Source organism: Procambarus clarkii, chromosome 7 (assembly GCF_040958095.1).
Source record: "Procambarus clarkii isolate CNS0578487 chromosome 7, FALCON_Pclarkii_2.0, whole genome shotgun sequence".
In the NCBI taxonomy this organism is placed as follows: Eukaryota; Metazoa; Arthropoda; class Malacostraca; order Decapoda; family Cambaridae; genus Procambarus; species Procambarus clarkii.
In genome coordinates this window covers 1,349,815-1,370,440 of record NC_091156.1, presented here as the reverse complement: position 1 = coordinate 1,370,440, position 20,626 = coordinate 1,349,815, and positions in this window count along the sequence as shown.

The window sequence follows — 20,626 nt, the reverse complement described above, 5'->3', positions numbered from 1 at the left end:
CTCCAAGGTACCTATTTACTGCTAGGTAACAGTGGCATCAGGGTGAAAGAAACTCTGCCCATCTGTTTCCGCCGGCGATCGGGATCGAACCGGACCCTGGAATTACGAATCACAAGCGCTGTACATTCAGCCACGGCCCCTCCACTCAGCCACGGCCCCTTCACAGTTGTGTGTGTGTGTGTGTGTGTGTGTGTGTGTGTGTGTGTGTGTGTGTGTGTGTATGTGTATGTGTGTGTGTGTGTGTGTGTGTGTGTGTGTGTGTGTGTGTGTGTGTGTGTGTGTGTGTGTGTGTGTGTGTGTGTGTGTTTGTGTGTGTGTGTATGTGTATGTGTGTGTGTGTGTGTGTGTGTGTGTGTGTGTGTGTGTGTGTGTGTGTGTGTGTGTGTGTGTGTGTGTGTGTGTGTGTGTGTGTGTGTGTGTGTGCGTGGATGTACGTACGCGCTCATATCTTATGTCTGAGCTATCACCGCGGGTTAAGATGTAGGCTAATCACAGTTTGTTTTAAGTAACCAACCACTGAGGATTATATTGCTTCAGTCATATGGTCTCTTGAATTCAAATGTGTGTATCATTGTGCTTAAGAGCAGTATAAACAGTTTGTAATCCAACTGCTTATCGGGTTCATACAGGTAAAGATTAATTCTGGAAAATTATTATTTAGGTTAAAGACACTAAAAGTGACCATTGTCGCAAAAGGAAATAGTTTTGTCAGACCGGGTTTGAGCAGAAGATCGCAAGCTATTCCACCAAACGGTTCCGACTGTTAAACAGGCAAGGACTCTTCCTGTTACCGAAATTTGCACTCGAATCAGTTTGTTTATGTGGGGGAATAATGCTGTACGTGTTACTGCAACTGTGGTCGTAGAGTTCTCTCACCTCTCGGGTGCTAAAGTGAAATGCATAGTCATTAATTTTGTTGAAATTACCCGGAGCGTCATTTCTCTTGGGAATATTACTAATTCGGGGCCTCTGGTGCTCTCTGTGTACGGCAGGTAGCTTGTTATGTTTATATAGGAGCAGTTTTGAATATTGTTACCTAGATAGGGATTTATTTTGGATCACTGTAAATGTGTTGTATTCAATGTAAATGTGATACAGTCGGATTAACTGTTATTGGAGTCGTATTACATTTCAAGGACAGTACATTTCTTTAAATACACAGACACACACAGACACTCAAGACACACACACACACACACACACACACACACACACACACACACACACACACACACACACACACACACACACACACACACACACACACACACACACACACATATATATATATATATATATATATATATATATATATATATATATATATATATAGAACTTAGTAACAAGGTAATAAGCTCGGAGAGTATGGAAGGACCTTCCAGGGTAACGAAAACAGTGACAAAGCCAACTTAAATATATCATCCGGAGAGTCGTATGTCATGTGTCATGTGTCACGTGTCATGTGTTCTCACAATATAAAGCTTCCAGGTTTTAGAGGACGTAGATCACTGCTGGTGACGATGGTGCAGGCTGGCTGTCGGTCACCCCCGGCGGGCTGTCGGTCACCCCCGGCGGGCTGTCGGTCACCCCCGGCGGGCTGTCGGTCACCCCCGGCGGGCTGTCGGTCACCCCCGGCGGGCTGTCGGTCACCCCCGGCGGGCTGTCGGTCATCCCCGGTGGGCTGTCGGTCACCCCCGGCGGGCTGTCGGTCACCCCCGGCGGGCTGTCGGTCACCCCGGCGTCGCCAGACCAGTGTGGTCGGTCATAACAACAACAACAGTGGCGGCGGCGGTGACAAACGACCCGTGTAAGCAAACATGGCTGAAGATATGACCTGTTTATTACTTCTCGGGTTATTGATACTGTTTCCCATCCTCCCCCCCCCCCCTTGCTCCACCTCTCCTCCTTTTGTCTTATTCCACTCCTCCTCTTCCTCCTCCTCCTCTTCTCCTCCTCTTTCACGCCTTTCATCTTCTTTCGCTTCCTTCCAATTCCTCTCCTCTTTCATTCCTTCCGTTTTGCATTAATTATCCCCTCATCTTTCATTCTTCCTCATCTGTTCTTTCACTCCTCCCCTCTTCTGTCTCTTTCTATTTTCTTCCATTCGTTCTCCCCTCTATTTCCATTCTTTCCCTCCTCTTCCATTCCTCCACTCCTACCTTATACTTTAACCCCTCCCCTCTCTTTTTCCTTCGCTCTACTTCCCTCTCCCATACAGAGAACAGTCACACCTGTTATAAGTCACAAGCACATGACCTATTACACTTTCATTCTTCACTTGCAAATTAATATTATAATTATAAGTCAGTTTTAAAAGTAAAATATTTTTAATATAAAGAAGACGAACAGAAGAGTTGGTGAGACTTATAACATACTTTATACTGTTTAGTGGAGAAAGTGGAGCCTGTTCTCTTTATTTGTAACTCCGTAAAGAATCCAACCTTCTAGCCTCACCAGAAACGTTTGAACCCACTTAACCTATCGTAAACGTTGGTATTTGTGAGTCGTTACTTTCGTACGTTGCACTTATAGCGATGGTGTCGAGAAGGTAAACAATGCGGGCTAATAGTTGAGTGGGCGGGTTGTAGGGTGAGTGTGGCCACCTGCACCTGCCAGCCAGCACCCGCGGCGTCACCCTGTAGGACACTTACACAACACTGGGTGTGGGGCGCTTCGCCTCCCACCTGTCAACACACTGCTGCTCTGGGTGATAAACGTGCGCCAGGCAAGCCATGAGGGGCTCTCATCTGCTCCTTCTCATTCTTTCGCCTCTCTCTCTCTCTCTCTCTCTCTCTCTCTCTCTCTCTCTCTCTCTCTCTCTCTCTCTCTCTCTCTCTCTCTCTCTCTCTCTCTCTCTCTCTCTCTCTCTCTCTCTCTCTCTCTCTCTTTCTCTCTCTCTCTCTCTCTCTCTCTCTCTCTCTCTCTCTCTCTCTCTCTCTCTCTCTCTCTCTCTCTCACTCTCTCACACACAAGCACACACACATACCCATACACACAGACACACTATGTGATGGTGGCCTGTCGAGCGTGGCTGGGGGGGAGAAGGCGGACGGATTAGAGGGGCAGAAAATGTCAACAAAAAATATAATAAAAACAGAATTGTGGAGAGGGTTGTTAGCTTAGCAAAAACGTACCAAGAGCAGTTCTTCTCAACAATATTTAATACGTTAAAAACAATTTTTATTACATATCTGCGCGTAGTTGCATCGGACCGCAATACGAACGCGTCAAGAGGGAGGAGGTGCTGTAGCGAGGGAGGGGGTGCTGTAGCGGAGACTGGAGAACCAACACCAGCCCAGGAAGATGGCAATTAAACTCCAGGAGGAGGATTAATGGCTCATCTGCGACACGACGTGTTTCCTGGGTTCGACTCTCATTTCTCCACACACATACACATTCCGGTGGAACCCTTCGATAATTTGTATGTTTATTGAAACTTTAATAACAAAAGGTAATATTAGAATAACAACAACATTGGTAATATTTATACAAATCAATAATATAATATTACTGATAAATGGGAAACTTGTGGATTGATTAAAAATAGTAAAGAAATATTTGTAGTTTTTTTTACCATATGAAGTGAAGTTAATGGGAGATTCAGAGAGTAGTCATCTTTGGTTAGTGGGAGTGGCATACAGTAGCCATGAAGTGCTACTGTATACCACTGGCCAGAGTAGTGAGAGAGGCATACGGTAGCTGTATTTTGCCAGGGTAGTGGAAGAGGCACACAAAAGCCATTTAACGTTCCCGCAGATAAACGTTTCTCGGATTACTTCATCAGAGTCAAATGTTCCTTTAATCTGACAAATTTCAACACATCCTTAGGTATCATTTTCCTGTCACATCTAACATCAAAGACTGTACTATATTGCATTTTAGGTCAGTATTCAACAAAGACATACTTGAAATCTGGTAATAAGTTTGGGTACAATTGTTTCCCTCCGTCCTATCCTAAATCCTTATCCTCATATCCCTTCCAAGAGCTATATAGTCGTAATGGCTTAGCGCTTTCTCCTGATAATTACCGTACCTTTGAACAAGACTTTGATCATAATAAGTGACTTATAATGACTAGATGATGCGACATAGTGGATGATATTAGCTAACGAAAAGTGTCAGGACGAGACGTAAAACCTGAACCACTTTTGGAGCGTCGACCGAGGGTGAGGGTGAGAGTGAGGGTGAGGGTGAGGGTGAGAGTGAGGGTGAGGGTGAGGGTGAGAGTGAGGGTGAGGGTGAGGGGGAAGGGGGCTGTGAGAGCTCTTGTATGATGCAAGCCTTGAGGAGGTCGTTTGCCTGAGTGTATCACAGTAACTAAAATATATATTGCAACGAGCGTGTATGTCTTACCTTCTGTGTATTTTGCCAAGTTTTATGCCGAGCTGTAAGTGTAACGGTGTGAGAGTGCCTCGTGTGTAAAAAGCAGATAGTGGGTAAGTGTTCATTTTGTGATGAGTTGTGGGTGAGGTTGCGATGAGTTGAGGTGAGCTGCTGTGGCTTGATGTGAGATGAGGTGAACTGTTGTTGGTTGCTTATGTTGAGTTTAGGTCAGCTGTTGTGGCTTGCGGGGAGTTTAGGTCAGCTGTTGTGGCTTGTGGTGAATTGTGATGAACGATGTTGATTGTGTTGAGTTTAGGTCAGCTGGTGTGGTTTGGTGTAAGGTGTAGTGGGCAGTACTTGATTGATCGCTCAGCATTTCAGCGCTTGTGACCGACATCAAAATTCTTCACATTAAGGTAGAGCACTTAGCGGTAATCTAACTTAATGATAGGTTACTGCTCTTGTCTTACCGGAAGTCGAACTGAGGAGAGGAATCTCATCCTCCCCGAGGTCATACTTCACCTTGAAGGTCCCGGCTGACGCAAGGTACACTCTAACATAACAGAGTGAGGTCCCCCTCAGAACCCAGCACGTAGACAAGCGAGAGCCCAAAGGAAAATATGATCTCTGGCGATAGAGCAATGGACAAAAATACCTTTTAGTACTTGATAGCCCGACATCAATGAAGACCTATTTAATCCTTACCTCCTGTAGAACCCAAGATTTGCGTGCCCAACAATTGGGTACACAGAGAGATCATGAATTAGATCTACGAAGAACATGGGAATTTGCCCGTGGAAAACCCGGAAATGTCTTCCGTGGTTAAAACGGGAAATGAGACCATGGAATTTCAATAAGAATTTTGTTGACCAGACCACACACTAGAAGGAGAAGGGACGACGACGATTCGGTGCGTCCTGGACCATTCTCAAATCGATTGTGAATGGTCCAGGACGACTATTGGTCCACAATCGACTTGAGAATGGTCCAGGACGGACCGAGACGTCGTCGTCCCTTCTCCTTCTAGTGTGTAGTCTGGTCAACTTACTTTAGCCACGTTATTGTGACTCATCGCCTTCAATAAGAATTAAAAAAAAAAAAACGATGCACTCAAAAAGAACGCACTCAACATAACACTGGATGTCGTCAGCCACACGTAAGATTTTAACAGGAATTGTGATGATGCTGACGATTATCAGCTATTCGGTTCTGACAAGTGTGATGGAATGACAATCGCGTAGCCCCCCCATCTGCTCACACCTTTCCCCGCGAGGCATACCTGGGTAGTAAAGAGGAGGATAAGGGCAGAATGGAGGATGTATCCGGCGTTATCTCACTGCTCTATACACCCAGCCTGAATTATGGACAAGACACACCATTTCCAACGACCATTTAACCTCCTCCTGCTCGTCTCACTCCCTGACGGATCGCACATACTGGATTGCATTATACAGTCGCTCTGTCTCTGGGTCATGAGCTGGCCTGGCGTCTCCGGGAAGCCATTATTCCCCTGTGCGAGGCATCCGCCTCCACTCTCCCGATGTGTACTCTGGTTCAGAGTTTATGTTCTGTCATGTCCGTTTGTAGTTATTCCGGACACTGGTGGCAGGCACGCTGCTGGGTACCCAATGGAGTGGTGGACGCCTATGAGGAAGAGCTGCTCCTGCGTTTTCGTGATCATTTCAGCCCGCATTTAGGGCTGGACCTGCATTTGGGTGTTGCCCTTATCACCAGGTACAAGGATTGCCTCGTCAGCATGTGTTCTTTATGAGCTTTCCGGCACGTCTGGGTTGTGTAAATATACAGATAGATTTACACAATAATGAGCTTGAATGGTCCCCCCCAAGATATAAATCATTAAAAAACTATATGACCCAACTAGGACTCGAACCTGCAAAGCCAGAGATCAACCCTCGGTATACACAGTGATACCGAATGATCTCCTACCATTCCACACACACACAAAATCATATATATATATATATATATATATATATATATATATATATATATATATATATATATATATATATATATAAATATATATATATATATATATATATAAATATATATATATATATATATATATATATATATAAATATATATATATATATATATATATATATATATATATATATATATATATATATATATATATATATATATATATTCCTTTATTGTGTATTTAAAGGTTACAAAACATACAAGACAAATGCCTAAAGGTTATGGATCTATATATATATATATATATATATATATATATATATATATATATATATATATATATATAGTGTGTGTGTAGTATTGTCTTTTTACTTAGAATTTGTGATGCCTGTTATGTATAAGTTTAATGACATTAAAGCAATTTTAGGCACATTTCCTCAATTTTACACATTTGGGCACTTTTATGTGTTGCCAGCTTATGTTTTGCCAAAAGTTTAGTTAAGACACGGAGTATCCTCAGGCAATTTATTGCGCAGGTGCTGCAAATTTTAATATATTTGGATATGAACGTTCGAGGTAATTATTGAGCCGCTGTTCCGGATGACATAGAGGCAAAGTTTACCTTGTATTTAATTTTTTAGACTTGACTCAGTTATCTTCATGCTCAAGTCATTATGACTCTCTCCTTACTTTATTCCCTCCTTACTTTCTGCCCTCCTTACTTTCTTCCCTTCTTACTACCCTCCTTCCCTATGTTCTTTACATTTCATCTTGTCTTCATCTCTCTATTGTTCCTTCTCTCCATCTTTTTTTTATTCTCTAGCATTTCCCCTCATCCACTATTTTTTTTCCCTTCCACGTCTTCAATTTTTGTCATCTTTTTCCTCATTTTCCGTTCTGCATAAATTCCATTATTTTTGTTTTCCTGTATTTTGTTTTCCCTCCTTTTCCCTCCCCCTCTCTCTCTCTCTCCCTATCCGTGCCTCCTCCCTCTATCCCTCTCCCTCCCACCCTCCCTCCGTGTCCCTCGTGGTGTGCATTTTAATGCCACTAACCATTTGTCTTAGCGCGAGGCTAGGACCAAACCAGGAGACTAGAGGTGGGTTGCGTGCGTGTGTGTGCGTGCGTGCGTGCGTGCGTGCGTGTGAGAGCGAGAGATCTGTGGAGGAGGTGGATAGGCGGAGATAGTAAAGTAGACCTCAGCTACTCTGAGCTTATTTTATCCGCCCCAGGCAACACAACCCCCTCCTCGACCTACACTTACCCCACCCCAGCCTTAGTTAATACACTCCAGCACACACACTTAACACACTCCAGCACACACACTTAACACACTCCAGCACCTACACTTAACACACTCCAGCACACACACTTAACACACTCCAGCACCTACACTTAACACACTGCAGCACTCACACTTAACACACTCCTGCTCAAGGCGTTTATCAACTTATGCTTCATATACAGTTTTTATCCAAACTTGACTTTCCCTCTTTGATGCCTCTTCCCACCCTCCCTCCCTCCCCTCCTACCTTCCCTCCCTCTCCTCCTACCTTCCCTCACTATCTTTGATGCCTCTTCCCTCCCTCCCTCTCTCCCTCTCTGCCTTTGATGCCTTTTATCCCCTCGTTTGATGCCTTCACTCCCTTTGATGCCGTCTATAGCCACATCTGAGGATCTCCCTCCCCTAAACTGATGGCCTTCATGCCCTCGTCTGATGCCCTAATTCCCCCCTTGACTGATGCCCTCCCTACCCCTCGTCTGATGGGTTCTTTCCCCTCGTATGGCGTCCTTCCTTTCCCTCGTCTGATGGCTTCTTTCCCCCTCACGTAATGCCCTCATTTTCCTAGCCTGATAGCCTCCCGCCCCCTCTTACCAACAATTATAGCACAAAATACAACTTCAATACCTTGAAACCTCTATCCTGTATTTCTCCAGTCTCCATACCCCACGCACATCTAAAATGCTTCCTTCATCTCTTCCTCTTTTTTCAGTAACCCGTCCTTCACCTACTCGACTTTGTTCTCATTTTCGTCCTGGTCTTCCTCCTCTTCCTGCTATTTTTGTCTCTCTTTGCTCGGTCAGGAACTTGAGAGCGGGATGCCAGAGAGAGTAAGTGACCACTCAGAGAATATTGTAGTACTACTATAAGCTAAGGAATGGCTTGCTTGTCTCTCTCGTCTCTCTTTCTCACTCTTTCTCTCACTCTCTCACACTCTGTCTATAGATAGACTGAGAGAATATATATATATATATATATATATATATATATATATATATATATATATATATATATATATTTATATATATATATATATATATATATATATATATATATATATATATATATATATATATATATATATATATATATCCCTCTCTCTATCTGTCTTAATGAGAGCCAAGATGGCGTCCAAATTAAAATGAGATTATACTGTTCGCAGGAGCAATAGATTTCCTTACACGGCGGTCCATATTTGGCAGAGAAAATGGTCTAAAGTGGGTCGGCACGATAAAGTTACTACTTAACGATTACGCGTAGCTAAGATCTACGTCTTCCCCCACTCCCTATAAGCAGGGAGGCGACCCAGGAAGATTCCGTAGAGGAATATTGTGGGGTTGAGGATACGTCTTCCTCTACTTCTGTTTTCTTGTTCGTGTCCCTGTTCCTGCCCTTGTTCTTGTACGTGTTTATATTTTCTCTTTCTATGCTTCTTCTTAGAATGTCATCTTGTGGCACTTGAAGGGGTTGGGATGGAGGATGAGGGGTGAGGTGGATAAATGGATTGGGTGTGTGTGAAAGGAGGTACAGAAAAGTTGTGTTGGGGTTTAGAGAGAGTGGAGTTGTGTGGAAATGCTGGGTTGTGGGATGGGTGGAAAGGTGGATGTGGAGTGTGTGGAAGGGGGGTGGGAAAGAAGGTTGAGGGGTCATACATCGTGGTGGTAACTTCTGCTGTCCGACTCTGTACTTTGGCTTTTACACGGGCCAGGTCTGGTGGGCAGACGCCGCTGATTTGTGGGAGGATGGGGTGTGGTGCACCCAATGCTGAGTGTTCAGGAGTAGCTCGTGTGTGTGTGTGTGTGTGTGTGTGTGTGTGTGTGTGTGTGTACTCACCTAGTTGTACTCACCTAGTTGTGTTTGCGGGGGTTGAGCTCTGGCTCTTTGGTCCCGCCTCTCAACCGTCAATCAACAGGTGTACAGATTCCTGAGCCTATCGGGCTCTGAGGGGGTCTGTGTGTGTGTGTGTGTGTGTGTGTGTGTGTGTGTGTGTTGTTGGATCGCCTTACACCATAAACAGCTCTTCATGTTTAATTGTATCAGATTTATTCCATATACTGTGAGCTGGAATTTATTCTCATACTGTAAGCTCCAGAGAAAACAAGTTTAGTTCTTTCTCCTCCACCACCTCAATTTAGCCACAAATCGCCTCAGTGCCTGGTGTCATAGTTGATAATACACTTGATCTGAACCTCGCAATCAATTTGGTATAGGTTCGAGTCCTGGCTAGGGAAAATTGATTGGGCGCGAATCCCGAACTGTTCGCCTCTGTTCACCCAAACGTATTTGAGTACGAGGTGGCCAGCTGATTGTCGGGTTGTGTTTAAGAGAAAAATAGTAGAGTAGGGGATAAGGCCTTTTCCTTCATGAGATATAAGAAGGAAAAGTTCTAAACCTGCTAACGTGAATCAAAAGTCTTTTGGGAATGGGTAAAAAAGGTATTTTTTTTATTAATACATGAGGTACATCTGCATTAGTGCAGTTACCCTAGACTATATGAAGTGGAGTACAGTGTGTAAAAAAGCTAACTACGTGATGCTATAAAATCCCCATCACACAGGATGATTAGTTATGCAGAGACATGTGATAGGCGGTCTGCACTGGCAGACTCCGGAAGCATTTTGAGGATATCATCAACAAAAGATTGAATAAGGTAGCAGTGGTAATAAAAGTCCCTATCTCGCAGGATGGTTAGTCATACAGGGTCATGTGTTTAATAGCCTGCACTGGCAAATTTTGGATATACTGCGAGGATATCTTCAAGAATACGAGAGTGAATAAAGTAATTGCAAAGCTCCAGGTACAAAAGGTATTTTTTTTTTTTTTTTTTTTTTTATTAAGTTATGAGGTACATCTGCATTAGTGCAGCTACCCTAGACTATATGAAGTGGAGTACAGTGTGTCAAAAAAAGCTAACTAGGTGATGCTATAAAATCCCCATCACACAGGATGGTTAGTCATACAGAGACATGTGATAGGCGGTCTGCACTGGCAGACTCCGGATGCATTTTGAGGATATCAACAACACAAGATTGAATAAGGTAGCAGTGGTAATACAAGTCCCCATCTCGCAGGATGGTTAGTCATACAGGGTCATGTGTTTAATAGCCTGCACTGGCAAATTTTGGGTATACTGTGAGGATATCTTCAAGAATACGAGAGTGAATAAAGTAATTGCAAAGCTCCAGGTACCTCATGCCAACTGGTCTGAAAGGTCTAATAACTGGGCATTCAGTGATGTAGTGCGGGAGATCATGCCGTAGTTCCTGCTCACAGAGTTTGCAACTGGAGTGCTCAGGATTGGGAGACCCGTCACCTGCAGCCACCTGCCACAGGTAACGGTAACCCAACCTGATCCTTGCAACCACTGTGTCGCACAGTCTAGTGGACGTTTTGTGCTGTCCATAGATGTAGGTTTCAGATCTGAACAAATCATAGCTTTTTATACTAGTACTTTCAGGTCGTTGGGAGTCAGTAAGTTCTTTCCTATCAGATCTGAATGTTTGGACCAATACAGTTTTGACAGCAGAGATGGGGATACCTAGATCTAATTCAACTTCAAACTTGTTACACGCTAGTTTGGCTGCAATGTCTGTCTCATTATGATGGGTTATATTTATGTGTGAGGGTATCCATACAAAGGAGATTCGAGACCCTTTACTCTGTGCATCAATTAGGTCATTTATAATTGGGAGTACAAAGGTATGTATTTATGGTAGTAAGAACACTCTACGGTCAAATCACCCCACTGTTTACTAAGTGGCTACGAGTGGAAGCTATAGCAGTGGCATTTCCTGTTCAACTCTCACTTGGCAGTTGTAGTCAACAACTATGAATTCTACGGACGTGTTTGTGTGTGTGTACTCACATTGTTGGGGTTGAGGTTCGGCTCTTTGGTCCCCGCCTCTCAACTGTCAATGAACCCGGTGTACAGGTTCCTGAGCCATTGGGTTCTATCATATCTACATTTGAAACTGTGTAAGGAGTCTGCCTCTATTACATCACTTCCTAATTCATTCCTTTTGTTAACTATTTTCACACTAAAAAAAGTTCTTCCTAATGTCTTTTTGGCTCATGTGGGCACTAAATTTCCATTTGTGTCTCCAGTGCATGTGCCCCCCTGTGTTAAAAAACTGTATTTATCTACCCTATCAATTTATCTGAAAATCGTGTATATGGTGATCATATCTCCCTTAACTCTTCTGTCTTCCGGTGACATGAGGTTTTGTTCTCATAGTCTTTCCTCGTAGCTCAAACCCTTCAGCTTCGGTATTAGTCTGGTGGCATTCCTCAGAACCTTCTGCGTGCGTGCGTGTCTGTGTACTCACCTAGTTGTGTTCGTGGGGGTTGAGCTCTGGCTCTTTGGTCCCGCCTCTCAACTGTCAATCAACAGGTGTACAGGTTCCTGAGCCTATTGGGCTCTATCATATCTACACTTGAAACTGTGTATGGAGTCAGCCTCCACCACATCACTTCCTAATGCATTCCATTTGTCAACCGGCATTCGTCTGTGTGCGTGTGTGTATATGTGTGTGTATATATGTGCGTGCGTGCGTGTGTGTACATGTGTGCGTGTGTGTACATGTGTGCGTGTGTGTGTACTTACCTAGATTTAACTCCAAGGTCGAACACCCTGAAGGTCCCACAATTTGCCTCTCCAGTTTTTCACTGTAACAGAGTCCGCCCCTCAGTTTTAGGACAATTCTTGTCGCATACCTTTAAACTTTTGTTGGTTTTGTTTCACTTTTTTTTAAGGTTGAAAGTGAAGTCTGCATTTTTCAGTTGTTGGTCTCACGTAGGTATAATAACGTTCAGGTCTTTTAATCAAGGAATCATAATTCTATACGGATATTTCCACATTTGGAATGTACTGCTGTGTTATTTTCGTACTTTCTCCCTTTGCAGTGGAATATATAACTAATTTTGTTTCTAATGTTTCCAAGGCGGGTCTCTTGCCACCGTCCACAAAGTAGGATATAATATTTCCCATTTCCTCTGCCAGGTCATTTACGTATATGAGAAGCAGAAAAGGCAAAATTCCTAATCTTTTCGCACCCCCATTTTTTGTTTACCCTCTCGTCATTTCGTTTTCTCATTTCTCATCGTTGCTCTGTTTCTCACTCTTGTTTCTCTTGTTTTATTATATTCAATTTGCCATAGAGCTATAATAGTTTCCTTGGTTATGAACCTTCTCTGAGACAATGTTAGTACCTTAAGTCTAAATAAATTTTTGTAAGGGTTCTGTCGTTTCCTTACGAGCCTATACCACTTAGCAGGAAGTGCATGTCAGTGATGCTTTACCGTTTCCACACTGTCAGGAGCCGGGCGAGAAGCGGAGAGATGGTGTGAGTGAAATGGGGGTTGAGGGGGTGGGTTGAGTGGGAGTTGTGATCGTCTGGTGTGATAGAGGACATGAAGGCTGGGGTTGAAAAATGGGGATCGTATCTTGAAATTGGTGTGGGAAGAGGGCGAGCGGGGGTTCTTGTATAAGAGGTCAGAGAGGGAGTCTTTCGTGCAAGGATTGCAGGTTGGTGGAGAGCGTCCTTATGTAAGAGGAGAAGGAGAGGGGAGAACATGGTGCCTTGTGATAGTGAGGGGTTAGTTTCGTGCCTGGACGAAAGGAAGGAAACTGTAAGAGGGTGCGTGGTGAGTTGAGTAGTGAGAGGGGGCGAGGGGGTGATGAGTGGCTAGGGGAATTATGAGCTGAGAGGTGAAGAAGTAATGAGTGGCTGAAATGGCGCAAGGAACAAAAGGAGTGGAGACGATAGATAGATAGAAAAAACCTTTCATCGTATGATTTATTTACCTAGCGGTGTCTTTTGCAGTTCTTTATTATCATACATCACTGCTACGTTTTTTCCTGAAAGAAGAATTTATTGTGATGCTAAACGAAGATTTCAGTTGATCTTCCAGCTATGTGTTGGAGGTAATAAAGACCTCAGATGGTTCGCTTTAAAGTGCTAAACTCAAGTTATCGTACGTTTTCTCCGCGCTTTCTGAAGTCATTCTCCGTTTAAAAGGACAGAGACGGTTCAGTTAGTGCAAATGAGAAGCCAAATGAATTAGCACCCAGACAGGTTTGAGGTTACAGGACTGTGTGAGATACCATTGTAGATGGCGGGAGGTTCCATTGTGGATAGATAATCGTCTGAGGTTCTATTGTGGATGATTGAATTGTGTGATGTAGTGTAGCCAGATGACAGGTTTAAGGTCCCAATGTAGCCGTAGGACAGGTTTAACGTCCCAAAGTAGCCATAAGACAGGTTTAAGGTCCCAATGTAGCCGTAGGACAGGTTTAACGTCCCAAAGTAGCCGGAAGACAGGTTTAAGGTCCCAATGCAGCCGTAGGACAGGTTTAACGTCCCAAAGTAGCCGGAAGACAGGTTTAAGGTCCCAATGTAGCCGTAGGACTGGTTTAACGTCCCAAAGTAGCCGGAGGACAGGTTTAAGGTCCCAATGTAGCCGTAGGACAGGCTTAAGGTCCAAATGTAGCCGGAGGACGGGTTTAAGGTCCCAATGTACGTGGAGGACAGGTTTAAGGTTCCACAGGTGACTGGGTCTGAGGGAAGTGGTAGGCAAGTTACGCAGAAGTCAGAGGGTTCACTGCGCCATTTATTACAACTAGAGAACGAAGACCGTTTGTTCTCTCTTGCTATCTCTTGCTCAGTCTCTCTCTATCTCTCTCTCTCTCTCTCTCTCTCTCTCTCTCTCTCTCTCTCTCTCTCTCTCTCTCTCTCTCTCTCTCTCTCTCTCTCTCTCTCTCTCTCTCTCTCTCTCTCTCTCTCTCTCTCTCTCTCTCTCTCTCTCTCTCTCTCTCTCTGTCTCTCTCTGTCTCTCTCTCTCTCTCTCTCTCTCTCTCTCTCTCTCTCTCTCTCTCTCTCTCTCTCTCTCTCTCTCTCTCTCTCTCTCTCTCTCTCTCTCTCTCTCTCTCTCTCTCTCTCTTATGTTCTATCGCGCTCTTTTGCTCTTTCATTTTTATTATTTCTTCTCATTTTATTTGTAGTCCATTGTTTTTTGTTCCTATTGCTCTAAATGGTGGTCAAGCGGTAATATTTTGTATTTATTAAATTTGACTCAAGTTACTGCATGAGGGGTCCAGAACAATAGAATCACGTTGACCAATTCCATGGTCACCTTCATTAATTAATGTCTGTCCCGTTCACTGGCTGGCCAGGGCTTCGCCTCGCCACTCTGAGCATTTTAGTTCCATTTTATCTTTCCAATACACGAATTATGAATGAAAGAGCAGAAAACGCACGCGCGCACCCAAGCTGTGCCCTGTATATGCCACGTCTCTCCTAGATTTAATTTTTAATAGAATCACGTTGCAGATTATAATGCCTGAGGATTATGTATTCATACAGCGTATGTGGACCCTTGCAGAGAGAGAGAGAGAGAGAGAGAGAGAGATAGAGAGGGAGTGAGGGAAGGAGAGAGAGAGAGAGAGAGAGAGAGAGAGAGAAAGGTAAGGGGGAGAAGGGGAGAGAAAGGTGTTGGGGAAGGGAAAGAGAGAGAGCATATTGCATGAACCTCTTGCAGACAGCGTAAAATATAGATCCACCATATTTGATGGGAGACACAATTTGTTAGGTTTGGGGTTCGATCCCCGCTCTTCCCTCTCCATGCCTCCGCTCCCGTTTTTGCTGCCTCAGTGCTCGTACAGCTCCAAGAGTTGGCCTTCCAAATGAAGGTAGAATAGCGGAGATTTCGCAAAGTACTGTACCAAGGTTGACGTTTTATTTAGTCCCTGGCTGTGATAGTCTGAGCAAGGCAGGGCAATAGACCAGACCAGACAGACGAGATGGTCTGAGCGAGGCAGGTCAATAGACCCAACCAGACCGAACTAAGAACGAATTCGATTTATATCATCCTAGCAAAATATATTTGGTCACGTTTCATTGATTTTTATGAGCCATAACTCTGTGGTGCGGTGGACCCCGGAGAGATGAGGTTGTGGTGGAGGAACGGGACATCCAGTACTGCCAGTGGTAGATGGAGACCACCTTGTGGCTAGAGGGCGTTGGGGGAGAGAGGGAGAGGGATTGGAGGGGGATAGTGGAAGAAGTGAATTGTAGGAGGAGGGTGGGTAGGATTCTGAGGGTAGGGGGTGGTGGGGCAGGGATGGGTGAGATGGAGTAAAAGAAGGAATGTGAGAGGAAGACATATTGCGAAGATAAAGATCGGGAATAAGGAAGGGGACGAAGAAGAATGGAATGTTGTGAATGTATAAAGAATCACACTTGTGATCTGTCCTGTTATGTACTTGGCATTTTTTCGAGAGATTCTCAATACACGAGAATTTTCACAAGATATGAATTAATTAGTCAGACAATTGTTGTTAGCAGCCAACAAGGCTACACAGCAGCCATAACATAATGGATCAAACCTTTGCTCTCAGTCCACCATTGGATTCATTCTGTGAATCCATTGATAAGGAATCCACTATGTCTCTCACTCCAGCAAGTTGTAACTTTGCTGTGCAGATTAGTGTCTTGATCGGTAGAGCGACGGCCCTGCTTCCTGCAGGTCCTCTTCAGATCCCCAGTGGTCCAAGCGGCCAGGCACCGTTCCTTCATTCAATCCTCATCTCTCTTGCAAGTGCTCTACGGTCATCTTGACAGCGTTTTCTCGTGATAATTACCTTACCTTCAGTTATTCTTAATTTACAATAATTCGTTTTATTGTAAACAAGAAGCCTGTGTATTCTTCACTTCTTCAGAAGTGAAATACTTCAGGTTTATACTATATCTCCCTCAAGATGGAATGACTGACCTTTCTCAGAATGCAACCGCACAAAAGTTTCCTAATGCCAGGATTTACTGCTAGGTGAACAGAGGTAATAGGTGAAAGGTAACATGACCATCAGCTACATCCCGCCCCCCGGGAATTGAACCCGGATTTCCCGATTGTGAGTCGAGAACGAGATCACGGTACTACGAATCCCTCGTTATTCTAAATCACTAGTTCACAAGCTGGGGGCCTTGGACCCCGGGGGGACGGGAAGGTCCTGTTTTCCAATATGTGAAAACCAAACACATAAATGGCCCACTTATGCGTAAGTTGGCCATAAGTTGAGGCAGTGTTCAGGCTATGATACCAGACGATACCAAAGGGGGGCCTTTGCTGATTGTATGGAGCCATTAATAAGGACGCTATGTAAAAAATGGGGGTAATGATCGTAAAGAGTTTGGGAACCACTGTTCTAAATATATAATAAGGTATTAGGTTCGATCACAATCTTTTATCTACTTTTAGGCGATGCTAATAGTTAAAATGCTTAACGGATTCCATGCCCGCAGGTAAGGTGCCTCTATATATGTTCCAGCTCGAATAGTTATCCTGTCGTGAGATGAGATGTGAGCACCCAACACTACTCCCGAGAGAGTTCACATTAATGCCGTGGAGTGCCATCACTGGCACCGGCATCTCTTGTGTTGAAGGTTCCCATCATCCACTCATATTACCGGCCGGTGCTGTGTGGCGACGGGTCTCTCACCGGGCTATATATCTCACATTATGGGCGATAATCTAGTGTCTGGTGTTCATAATAGTTACCATACTTGTGGGGCCTTACAATAGGGGGACGAGTCGTGTGTGTATAGGAATAATAATAGGAGGCTGGTCCCTTATATGTGAGAGCCCATAATAGGGGATCTGGAACATCTTGTACGAAAGGCTTTAATTTCGTGGACGAACTCTTGCCTGAGGAACGAAAATGAGCTAAGATAATCGCAAGGAGAATCTTGTTGTTCCGCTGAAAACCGTAAAGCTGTTGTTAGTAATGAGTTAATGAGTAAAAGTTGAACTGTATCCCATATCTAGTGCCCTTGACCCTCTTGGTGTTGGATGGGGAGGGAAGGGGAGAGAGGGGGACAGGGAAGGGGGGAGAGAACCGAGGGAAAACTCAATATTAGCCAACTTTTCTGTGATATCGTCGTTGTGAGAAGTTTTTCCCTCACCAGCTCCCCCCCTCCTCATCTCCTCTTACTTTCTTCTTGCCCCTCTTCGCTCTCAATACCTCATCTTGCTTTCCCCACCCCTTATACCTCTATTGACCTCCCCTCACCTTCCTCACCATTCTTGTTACACACTGGGCGTCCTGGCACCCTCCGGATACTGGGAATGACGCCACTAGGGAGCGAAAATCAGTTAAGAGAGAAGAGTGGAAGTTGTCAATCTGCACTCACATTACTGGTGGTGTGAGGGGGAGGGGGAGATGATATGACTGGGGTTGGGGAGGATTGGGGATGGTTGTGAGATTGAGTCTGGGGAAAATGGGAATGTTAATAAGGTTGTTGGGGGTTGGAATAGGGAGGGTGGCATGGGAATAGGGTTAGGGAGGTGAGGAGTAGAAGTGGGGGAGATGAAGGGAAGATGCTGGGGCGGGGGATATTGAACAGGTGGGTGTAGGCAAGACCATACTGTGCATGTTGGGGTTTTTACAGATATTTTTTGTTTTTACCTGCTCTGAACTTAGGATGTTCACTGTTCACAACTTGTGATAATCAGCATTAACAGGTACCCCGTTTGGTTTCCAGTCAGACGAGTGTTGGATTATTCCTCTGTGTTTGTGCACATATATTTGTTGTTGTGTTAATTTTATATATTGTCTCCATCGACGGTCCTTGTTATTATTTTAAGCAATCTGATGCACTTATATTTTGTACACGGGTGAGTATAAGAGCAGCTAGACGACATCCGACTCCTCTTATCAGAGCTTTCCTTGTCAGCTCATTCACGTCATTGAAACATTTGAACCTTACATGGCTGCAGATTACATTAAGCTTTGATTAAATTTGCCAGAATTTAGTATTTAGTCAACTTGCTGTTACAAAATAGTAGCATCAGTAGCTACTGTGGACGGAAGTACAAAATATGCAGTGTTTCTCCTCCAGATTCTGTATATCCACGTTTTGTACTAATAAGCCAATGGTATAAAATTATTTGACGACACTGTTGTACTTTTAAGTACATTTAAGTACAAAAGTACTTAATAGTACTATAGAAATCTCGGAAAAGGGGCGACAACCAAGCCTAACGTTTCCTACATCTAATATAGTACATATTGAACTTCTAAATTACGTCCAAGATTGCGTTTGTCAAGTCTAGCATTGCCTATTTAAACTTAGGATAAGTTACTCTGTTTCACGTTTTGTTATTCCCTTTAGAATACCTTCAGTACAAAATATGAACTTTTTCGGGTACAACAGTCCTCGGTAGCTGTAGGTTCCGTCCTTGTTGGAGGCTGTAACTCTTAGGTAACTTATAGGTAACTAATAAGTCATAGTAAATACAGCAAATAGTTTTTGCTGTAACTTGTTTTATTTAGTTTTTGCTGTCCATTTTTATGTTCCCTAATAGTTGCCTTGGCTTAGTACCTTGTTAATTCCTTGTTAGCGGCTTGTGCTTTGCCTTATTAGTGGCTTGTATGCACCTTGTTAATATCCCGTTAGCGTCTTGACAATACCTTGTTAGCAGCTTGTAAGAACCCTGTGATAACCATGTTAGCGTCATTTATCTTGTAAACACCTTATTAACGGCTTGTGACTTTGTTAATATCGTGTTAGCGCCTTGTAAGTACTTTGTTAGCGCTTTGTGTATGACTTGTAAACTGTTGTTGAGTAAGCTGTTGTATATCTGCCCTCATCAGCTGTGATTTACTGACGGGCGTGATCCCAACACTCTCTCACAGTGTTCTTGATGCGTAAATAAGGTTATTAGATTGGTTAAAAGGTCGTCTATTTTTCCATATCAGGGGATTATAGGTTCTGTTTAGAAGGTACATCATTGGAATTTACTACTAGAATCCTAGCATATTTACAATAGAAGTTGGCATATTTACACTAGGAGATGGCATATTTACACTAGAAGATGGCATATTTACATTAGAAGCCAGATTATTTACAGGATAAGCCAGCTTGCTTACAGGAGAAGCTAACTTTACCAGCATTTACAATCTCTAGATAACCGTGCCTACTCCAGTTAGGAAAGCGCAGATATTAACAGTGTAGTGTAAATAGGTTTAACGGTTCTTGTAGTGGATGGCAAGACGGTTAAGAGAGAATTAGTTTGGGTTGCCTTTTATGCTGCCTGGCTTGCGTCAGTGAGTCAACTTGCGTCAGTGAGTCAGCTTGCGTCAGTGAGTCAACTTGCGTCAGTGAGTCAACTTGCACCACCATCCAAAGTGGAGGGCGCCAACTTGCACCACCGACCAAAGTGGAGGGCGCCAACTTGCACCACCGACCTAAGTGGAGGGCGCCAGCTTGCACCACCGACCAAAGTGGTGGGCGCCAGCTTGCACCACCGACCAAAGTGGAGGGCGCCAACTTGCACCACCGACCAAAGTGGAGGTCGCCAACTTGCACCACCGACCAAAGTGGAGGGCGCCAGCTTGCACCACCGACCTGAGTGGAGGGCGCCAGCTTGCACCACCGACCAAAGTGGAGGGCGCCAGCTTGCACCACCGACCAAAGTGGAGGGCGCCAGCCAGCTTGCACCACCGACCAAAGTGGAGGGGCGCCATCTACCAAACGCCTAACGCTCGCCCCACACAAATATAAGTTTAGGCACACCCTCCAGGTATTGTATTGCCCGAGTATTTAACTCTCGGACAAAAATAATTTCCCGCAACACAGAGTGGCAATTGTTCGTGTCGAAATTGTTTGTTCGGGACTGCTGATTATACAGCTGCCGATGCTCAAAATATTATATTGGACACACTTAGCTGTAATTGCTTAATTTAGACAAATGTATGCTTGTGATCAACGAAACTGGTGATGTTGGGGTTAGGCTGGTGATGTGGGGGTTAGGCTGGTGATGTGGGGGTTAGGCTGGTGATGTGGGGGGTTAACGAGTGATGTGGGTGTTAAACTATAGTAATGTGGGTGTTAATCGTTTTCCACAGCTACGTTTCCTGACTTGCTGACTTTAGACACAACGCTGTTTTTCTATGATTTTAGAAAATGGGAGTCACTCCTCTGTCGCGGGAGACATGGGTATTACGGGGAGTACTTCACTTTTGTAATCAAAGGGGCTCTTTTGGTGCTCATGTGAATATCATTCACCGTGTGTGTGTGTGT